The following is an 8443-nucleotide window of genomic DNA, read 5'->3' on the forward strand; positions in this document are numbered from 1 at the left end:
TAGACCTACTCTCACTTCCCCCCAGGGGCCCAACAATAGTCTAGACCCTTTCAGGTAATTTTAGTCATTAAAAATAATGTGAAAACTTAGTCACAGCGTTGGCAAGTGACTAGAATTCAATAATATAGTTTCATTTCCATTGTTATTTATTTTTATGGTTATTTCCTGTTGATGGCAAGAGAAACTAATTTTCCGTTTCTGTGTAGGCTACAAAGTTTCCTTTTAAAACATCTAAGTAGTAAAACGGAGAAGGCAATGGCATCCCACTCCAGTACTCATGCCTGGAAAATCCCATGGAGGGAGGAGCCTGGAAGCCTGCAGTCCATGGGGTCGCTGAGGGTCGGACACGACTGAGCGACTTCACTTTCACTTTTCACTTTCATGCATTGGAGAAGGAAATGGCAACCCACTCCAGTGTTCTTGCCTGGAGAATCCCAGGGACGGGAGAGCCTGGTGGGCTGCCGTCTATGGGGTCGCATAGAGTCGGACACGACTGACTCAGCAAGTAGTAAAAAGACTGAACTACTTTAAGGGTAACGATAAATCTTGGCAGTACGGTGGTTATTGATTGTGGATGACGAGGGGCTGTATGGCTAGATCTCGAGCTGCGAGAGACCTCAGAATTATTTGAATAATTCCCAAGCCACGTCACACCAATAGTGACTTGAGTAGAATCCCACGAAAACTTTTAAAGTAGGAAGTCAGGATGGCCGAGCGGTCTAAGGCGCTGCGTTCAGGTCGCAGTCTCCCCTGGAGGCGTGGGTTCGAATCCCACTTCTGACAATACTCCATCTTTTTGCCGCTCAGTCGTGTCCGACTCTTTGCGACCCCGTGAATCGCAGCACGCCAGGCCTCCCTGTCCATCACCAACTCCCGGAGTTCACTCAAACTCACGTCCATCGAGTTAGTGATGCCATCCAGCCATCTCATCCTCTGTCGTCCCCTTCTCCTCCTGGCCCCAAACCCTCCCAGCATCAGAGTCTTTTTGCCTTTTCCTCACTTCAAATGTCTGAAGAATGGCTTTGCGGTTTCAGAGAAGGACTCCTTTTACATTTCAAAATAAGTCATCAGGAAATAACATGTCATAAGTAGAAAATACTTGTTTTGTAAAAAGATTAATATCCACAGGGCATATTTCAGACGTCGCCGTTCGTGAAAAACGAAAAAGATCTAGCATTGTCAGAAGTGGGATTCGAACCCACGCCTCCAGGGGAGACTGCGACCTGAACGCAGCGCCTTAGACCGCTCGGCCATCCTGACTAGCGCTGAAAATGTTTTGCAAGAGATCCTCTTCGAAATAGTTCCAGTGTGCGCATGCGTGGCGAACGGCAGGCGCTGCGGCTTTGTTCTCCGCTCAGCGTTAGGAGGAGCTAGATACAAGCTTTTGCTCCAACCGGGGGAGCGAAATGCGACGCGAAGGTACAGAAACCCGCCTGGGCAGCAGCAGAGGGCGCGCGCGGTGTGCTGGAGAGTCTGAAAGGCGAAGAAACAGAGGACTCCCACCTGCTTGCATTCGTGCCGCCGACAGGCTTTCATTCTGCACTCATGTACTTACTATTCACATCAGCTTTGATTTGCATGTCTGTATACATTTACATTTCTGCATACATGCCCTCATGCCTTTACCGCACAAAGCAGACAAATCCGCACATTCGCTTTGGCTTATAGGTCTCTGAATCAGGTGAAGCCAGGGGTATCGCAAGGCCTCCGGGCAAGCGTACCGCGTGATCTCCTTCCTAACATTCGTCGAAACGCCAACTTCACCTCTGTATGTGTGTTTAACTCATTCACGCAGACTCCAGGTTACATCGAGTCCTGCAGCGCGCAAAGCCATCAGATCCGTCTTTTTCCTGACCGTGTTCCTAGCGCCCCAACCTTGTTTGACACACAGTAGGCCGGCAGGGAATGTCCGTGGATTAATCCCTCCCGCGCCGCCTCCTTCCCGCATTCCGTTTCTTCCCTAGGCCCCCGCAGCACCTTCCACCCACTCCTTCCCCCACTCTACCCACCCAACCAGAATTACCCACGCACTCGCTCTGTCCAGGGACCAGAAGATCCCAGGTCGCGAGAGTACCTTTCTCCACGGGATTTCCTGGAGGCCTATATAATAAAGAGAATTTCTGCCCTCAAGACACATTCAAATCTGGGGTAAAGGGAGAGAGCTAAGAATTAGGTGAAAGGCAAAATGGCAAAAAAAAAAAAAAAAATGCTGCTAAGTGCAAGAAAGAGGATGTCAGGAAACTTGCAAGAGACTTTGAAATGGGCCAGGACAAATAACTGGGTGTCCTGTCTGGGGCACTAGTCCTGTTTGATTCTAGGGCCTGCACCTTTCATTACTACAACATACAAATGAGTCTTAGTCATGGAAATGCAAGTGGATTTTGTTGGAGTGGAATGCAATTAACTACTGCCCTGTGGATACTGGCCATTTTTACAACTGTATCCATTCTATCATTCTATCATTTCTGATTGTCAGTGTATATGTGTGTGTTTTGAATCAGTTGTAACATCTTGCTGTTTTGTTTTTTTTTTTTTTACAAATTGCTGAGTTAAATGAAATCTTTGACTTGTGTTCTTTTTATATTTAGGTGAGAATCATAGTTTTACCTTTAAAAAAGCCTCTTTTTACCAATGATCAAGAGTGACTAGAGGCTCTCATAGGTGGTCAGGGAGGGCGCCTCTCAGAAGACAGTGAGTTCTGAAGGGAGAGACAAGCACAGTCAAAGCCAGGAATGGCAGTGTTCCCAGGGCAGGGGGCAGGGTGGGTATAGCCTGTGCAAAGGTCCTGGGGCAGAGAGGGATTGTGGTCTGTTGAAGAGGCAGCAAGGCCAACCGGACAAGGTTAAGCGTGGGAGGAGGCTGAAGTCCATATCACACAGGGCTGGGGTGCCAGGAAAAGGAGTTTGGATTTTCTTCTGTCTGTGTTGGAGTCACTGGAGTGTTCAAAGCAGGGGAGTGACAAGATTCAGTTGGCCTTTCAAAATGATCCATTTGGCTGATCTACAGAGAATGGATGTGAGAGGCAAGAGGAGAATCAAAAGCCCAGGGAGATGGTCATGGAAAGGAGGATGAGAGATGATGGTGACTGAGCCAGGGAAGTGGAGATTGCAAAGGGTGGTCAAGTTCAAAACTCAGGGTGTGTTTTGGAGGTATAACTAATTAGCCCGGCTGGCTGGCTGATGTGTGTATGTGTGTGTGAGTGAGTGTTTTGTGTGTGAGTGCCTATACACAAGAAGGTGGAGAGAGTGGGGTGTAGGGATGCAACAGAAAGTCACCAAGATCAGAGGGCTTATCAGACACTCACAACTTCCCTCTGAGGCCAGTGCTCGGGCAGGAACCGTTAGCTCTGTCCTCCTGCCCCATTTTGCACAGCAGAGAGCTCAGGCTCACACAGCCTGAGTCATTCACCAAGGTCCTCTTTGGGGCAGAAGCCTTGTGCTCAGGACCTCTGGAACCCTCCCCTCATACCTTCTACCACCAACCTTTCTAAATGCGTATCATTTGGAGATAAGAAAACAATGTCAAACCCAGAGCTACAGCCCAAGTCAGTCCCACTCTTCCTGCTCCCCTCCTGGCCTGGCTGGGAGAAAGTGCTGATTTGATGAGGGTCAGTGCTGCGGCCCCACTCAGACCTACCCCTGGGTTTGGGTGGATGGTTAGCTATCTTCCCCTGACACCTTTCAGGTGCTAGATTTGTGGCACGGAATAAGCCATTTTAGAACCCCATTCCAGTCCCAGATCTCCAAAAATGGGAAAGGGTCACTATTCCTGTTTATCCCAGTGTCCCCTTATCAGCAGCCCAAACACCAACAATCAATCCTTGAGGGACCAGCCTCACTCATTTTCTACTCTCGGAAGTTGTCCGGCTGAGGAGAGGAAAGTCCCCTGAGCTCACCCTGGAAAGTCTACTAGCAGCTGGGGAAGTCCCAGGTGACTATGCTCACCTCTGCTAGGGACAGATGGAGTCAGTCCCCGAATGAGAACCTGGTACTCAGCCAACCGAGGGGCCTGAAAATTCCAGGGATTTTGGCATCCCTGGAATCTTGGCATATATACCCACCTCTGCCTGGGTAAAGAATGGCAGGAAACTGAATTTTAGTGAATGTCTCCCTTACATCCATTATTTTGCTGAACTTTCATAGCATTACCACAATACAGAGTAGCATTACCTCCATTTACAGAGGAGGTAAATCAAGCTCAGAGAAGCAAAAGAATTTACCCAGAGTCACACAGATAAACGGAGCTTGATTTTTCTGGCTTAATACCCCTCCTTGAGAACTATTCTGAGCCTGTAACAGTGATTTGTTGTTGTCCAGTTGCTCAGTCTTGCCTGACTCTGCAACCCCATGGACTGCAGCACGCTAGGCTTCCCTGTTCATCACCAACTCCCGGAGCTTGCGCGAACTCATTCCATTGTTGAGTGATGCCATCCAAAACCATCCTCTGTTGTATCATTCTCCTCTTGCCTTCAATCTTTCCCAGAATCCGGGTCTTTTCTAATGAGTAGGCTCTTCTCATCAGGTGGCCAAAATATTGGAGTTTCAGCTTCAGCATCAGTCCTTCCAACGAATATTCCTGGTTGATTTCCTTTAGGATTGACTGGTTGGATCTCTTTGCAGTCCAAGAGACTTTCAAGAGTCTTCTCCAACACCACAGTTTGAAAACATCAGTTCTTCAGCACTCAGCTTTCTTTACAGTCCAACTCTCACATCCATACATGACTACTGAAAAACCATAGCTTTGACTAGACCTTTGTTGGCAAAGTAATGCCTGCTTTTTAATACGCTGTTTAGGTTTGTTATAGCTTTTCTTCCAAGGAGCAAATGTCTTTTAAATTCATGGCTGCAGTCACCATCTGCAGTGATTTTGGAGCCCAAAAAAATAAAGTCTCTCCCTGTTCCCATTGTTACCCCATGTATTTGCCATGAAATGATGGGCCTGGATGCCATGATCTTCGTTTTTTGAATGTTGAGTTTTAAGCCAGCTTTTTCATTCTCCTCTTTCACTTTCATCAAGAGGCTCTTAGTTCCTCTTCGCTTTCTGCCGTAAGGGTGGTGTCATCTGCATATCTGAGGTTATTGATATTTCTACTGGCAATCTTGATTCCTGCTGTGCTTCATTCAGCCAGCATTTTGCATGATGGACGCTGCATAGAAGTTAAATAAACAGGGTGACAATATTCAGCCTTGACGTACTCTTTTTCCAGTTTGGAACCAGTCCATTGTTTAATGTCCGGTTTTAACTGTTGTTTCTTGACCTGCATACAGATTTCTCAGGAGACAGGTCAGGTGATCTGGTATTCCCATCTCTTTAAGGATTTTCCAGAGTTTGCTGTGATCCACACAGTCAAAGGCTTTGGCATAGTCAATAAAGCAGAAGTAGATGTTTCTCTGGTATTCTCTTGCTTTTTCTATTCTCCAATGGATGTTGGCAATTTGATCTCTGGTTCCTCTGTCTTCTCTAAATCCAGCTTGAACGTCTGGAAGTTCATGGTTCACGTATTGTTGAAGCCTCACTTGGAGAATTTTGAGCTTTACTTTGCTAGTGTGTGAGATGAGTGCAATTGTGTGGTAGTTTGAACATTCTTTGGCATTGCATTTCTTTGGGATTGGAATGCAAACTGACCTTTTCCAGTCCTACGGCCACTGCTGAGTTTTCCAAATTTGCTGGCATATTGAGTGCTTAGATAGCATATTCAAAAGCAGAGACATTACTTTGCCAACAAAGGTTCGTCTAGTCAAGGCTATGGTTTTTCCTGTGGTCATGTATGGATGTGAGAGTTGGACTGTGAAGAAGGCTGAGCGGCGAAGAATTGATGCTTTTGAAGTGTGGTGTTGGAGAAGACTCTTGAGAGTCGCTTGGACTGCAAGGAGATCCAACCAGTCGGTTCTGAAGGAGATCAGCCCTGAGATTTCTTTGGAAGGAATGATGCTAAAGCTGAAACTCCAGTACTTTGGTCACCTGATGCAAAGAGTTGACTCATTGGAAAAGACTCTGATGCTGGGAGGGATTGGGGGCAGGAGGAGAAGGGGACGACAGAGGATGAGATGGCTGGATGGCATCACTGACTCGATGGACGTGAGTCTGAGTGAACTCCTGGAGTTGGTGATGGACAGGGAGGCCTGGCGTGCTGCGATTCATGGGGTCGCAAAGAGTCGGACACGACTGAGCGACTGATCTGATCTGATTTGATCTGAGTGCAGCATTTTCACAGCATCATCTTTTAGGATTTGAAATAGCTCAGTTGGAATTTTATTACCTCCACTAGCTTTGTTCATAGTGATGCTTCCTAAGGCCCACTTGACTTTGGACTCCAGGATGTCTGGCTCTAGGTGAGTGAGCTCACCATCCTGGTTATCTGGGTCGTGAAGATCTTTTTTGTATAATTCTTCTGTGTATTCTTGCCACATCTTCTTAATATCTTCTGCTCCTGTTAGGTTCATAACGTTTCTGTCCTTTATGGTGCCCATCTTTGCATTAAATGTTCCCTTGGTATCTCTAATTTTCTTGAAGAGATCTCTAGTCTTTCCCATTCTATTGTTGTTTTCCTCTGTTTCTTTGCATTGATCACTTAGGAAGGCTTATTCCCTCCTCGCTATTTTTTTTGGAGCTCTGAATTCAGATGGGTATATCTTTCCTTTTCTCCTTTGCCTTTTGCTTCTCTTCTCAGCTATTTGTAAGGCCTCCTCAGACAACCATTTTGCCTTTTTGCACTTCTGTTTTTTGAGGATGGTTTTGATCACCACCTTCTGTACAATGTTATGAACCTCCATCCATAGTTCTTAAGGTACTCTGTCTACCAGATCTAATCCCTGGAATCTATTTGTTACTTCCACTGTATAATTGTAAGGGATTTAATTTAGGTCATATCTGTGATAAGTGCTTTATTTACATTGTTTCCTTTTAGAAACAAAGCCAGAAAGAAAGCCATGGGGGCTTGCCAACTAAGGTGGCAGGCTGAACTAGGAAACATTATTTTTAGTCCTGTTTTCATTATAGAGGAGACTTAAAAGAAAGGGTAAGCGTTTCCCAGCAAGCCAGTCTAAGTGGCAAGGCCAAGTTTTTTGCTTCAGGCTCTGGTTTCTTTGGCCAAGATTCAGCGCCAGTAGTGAATCCCTGCCAAGCCTGGTTCGGGCATCTTGGCCCACTTAGCTGGGCGCTCAGGGGTGCAATTGATGAAGCAGGTGTGGATCTCTGATGGGGTGGGTTAGGAACTGCTCAGTCTCTCTGGAGCCAGAGCCAAAGACCCCAGATTCCGCCTTGGTGTGGAGAGTTGGGCAACCCAGTTCCTGGAATTTGAATGAATCATGTGGACAGTGGACAGAATGCACCAAGGACCAGGAACTCACTTCCAAGTTCTGTAGACTGCTTATCATGTCCCCAAAGCATTCAGTCTCCCTAGAAAGAGAACCCCAGGAATGGGGAGACTCCATGGCATAGCACTCTAATAAGCAAGGGCTGCAGTGCGCATGTGCTTGCATAACCAATTTTAACTCGAAGGAGCATGACTGAATGTGTCAGCATGTGGATTCTGGAACCACCTGAGTTCAAATCCTGCTTCTGCTAGTTCTATGACACGGGAGAGTTAGTTAGCCTCTCTGTTCCTCAGTTTTCCAATCTGCAAAATAGATTTAGGGATAGTATCTGCCTCAAAGGGTTGCATAGACAGAAGGGTTAATACGTGCTGGACATTTAGGGTTCATGGAATAGAATAAACGCTTTAAGTGTTAACCCAGAAAAATAAACCAATGTACCACTTCTGCCCCACTCCAAAACTGCCAAAGTTTTAGTGTTTAATAGCACAACTGACCAAGGTCCAAGATATGAAGTTACCATGCTCAGGAAACATGGAAAGTAGGGGAGGGAAATCACTCTATAAACTAACTCTGTAGTACCAGGTAAGAGGAGGGCACACTTGATAATAGAAAACCTATCTACACATAGTAGTTAGTTGCAAAAAGCCACCCATCTTCCATCTTCTCTTGGCTCATGAATAGGATGCTGCAGAGTCTGGTTCGCATAAGCAAACTCCAGCTCCGCTGCGGAGCAGGGGTCTTGTTTTCACCATCCAGCTCTTTCACCCCAGCCTGTGTCATGAGGTCTATGGTGTTTTTGTCCAGGTCACCAATGCGACTTCTCATGTCATCAGTTCTTCCAGTGATCCAACTGGACATGGTCTGAATGCAGTATTTTTCTCCAGGTCATCAATATGATTGCCCATGTCATCAATTTTATTTTTTTAAGATTTAAAAAAATGTGGACCATTTTAAAAGTCTTTATTGAGTTTGTTACAACATCGCTTCTGTTTTCAGTCAGTTCAGCTGCTCAGTCATGTCCAACTCTTTGCAACCCCATGGACTGCAGCCCACCAGGTTTCCGTGTCCTTCACCATCTCCCAGAGTTTGCTCAAATTCATGTCCACTGAGTTGGTGATCCCACCCAA

At 46.2% G+C, this 8443-nt stretch overlaps 2 non-coding genes across 2 annotated transcripts; one reads left to right on the top strand and one right to left on the bottom strand.

Moving 5' to 3' along the window:
* The first annotated feature begins 700 nt into the window (after positions 1–700).
* On the top strand, positions 701–783 carry TRNAL-CAG (transfer RNA leucine (anticodon CAG)). The gene has a single exon. It is a non-coding gene; the product is annotated as a tRNA-Leu (tRNA).
* Positions 784–1177: 394 nt separating this feature from the next.
* Positions 1178–1260, bottom strand: TRNAL-CAG (transfer RNA leucine (anticodon CAG)). The gene has a single exon. It is a non-coding gene; the product is annotated as a tRNA-Leu (tRNA).
* Positions 1261–8443: the final 7183 nt, after the last annotated feature.

This window comes from Bos indicus, chromosome 18 (assembly GCF_029378745.1).
Source record: "Bos indicus isolate NIAB-ARS_2022 breed Sahiwal x Tharparkar chromosome 18, NIAB-ARS_B.indTharparkar_mat_pri_1.0, whole genome shotgun sequence".
In the NCBI taxonomy this organism is placed as follows: domain Eukaryota; kingdom Metazoa; phylum Chordata; class Mammalia; order Artiodactyla; family Bovidae; genus Bos; species Bos indicus.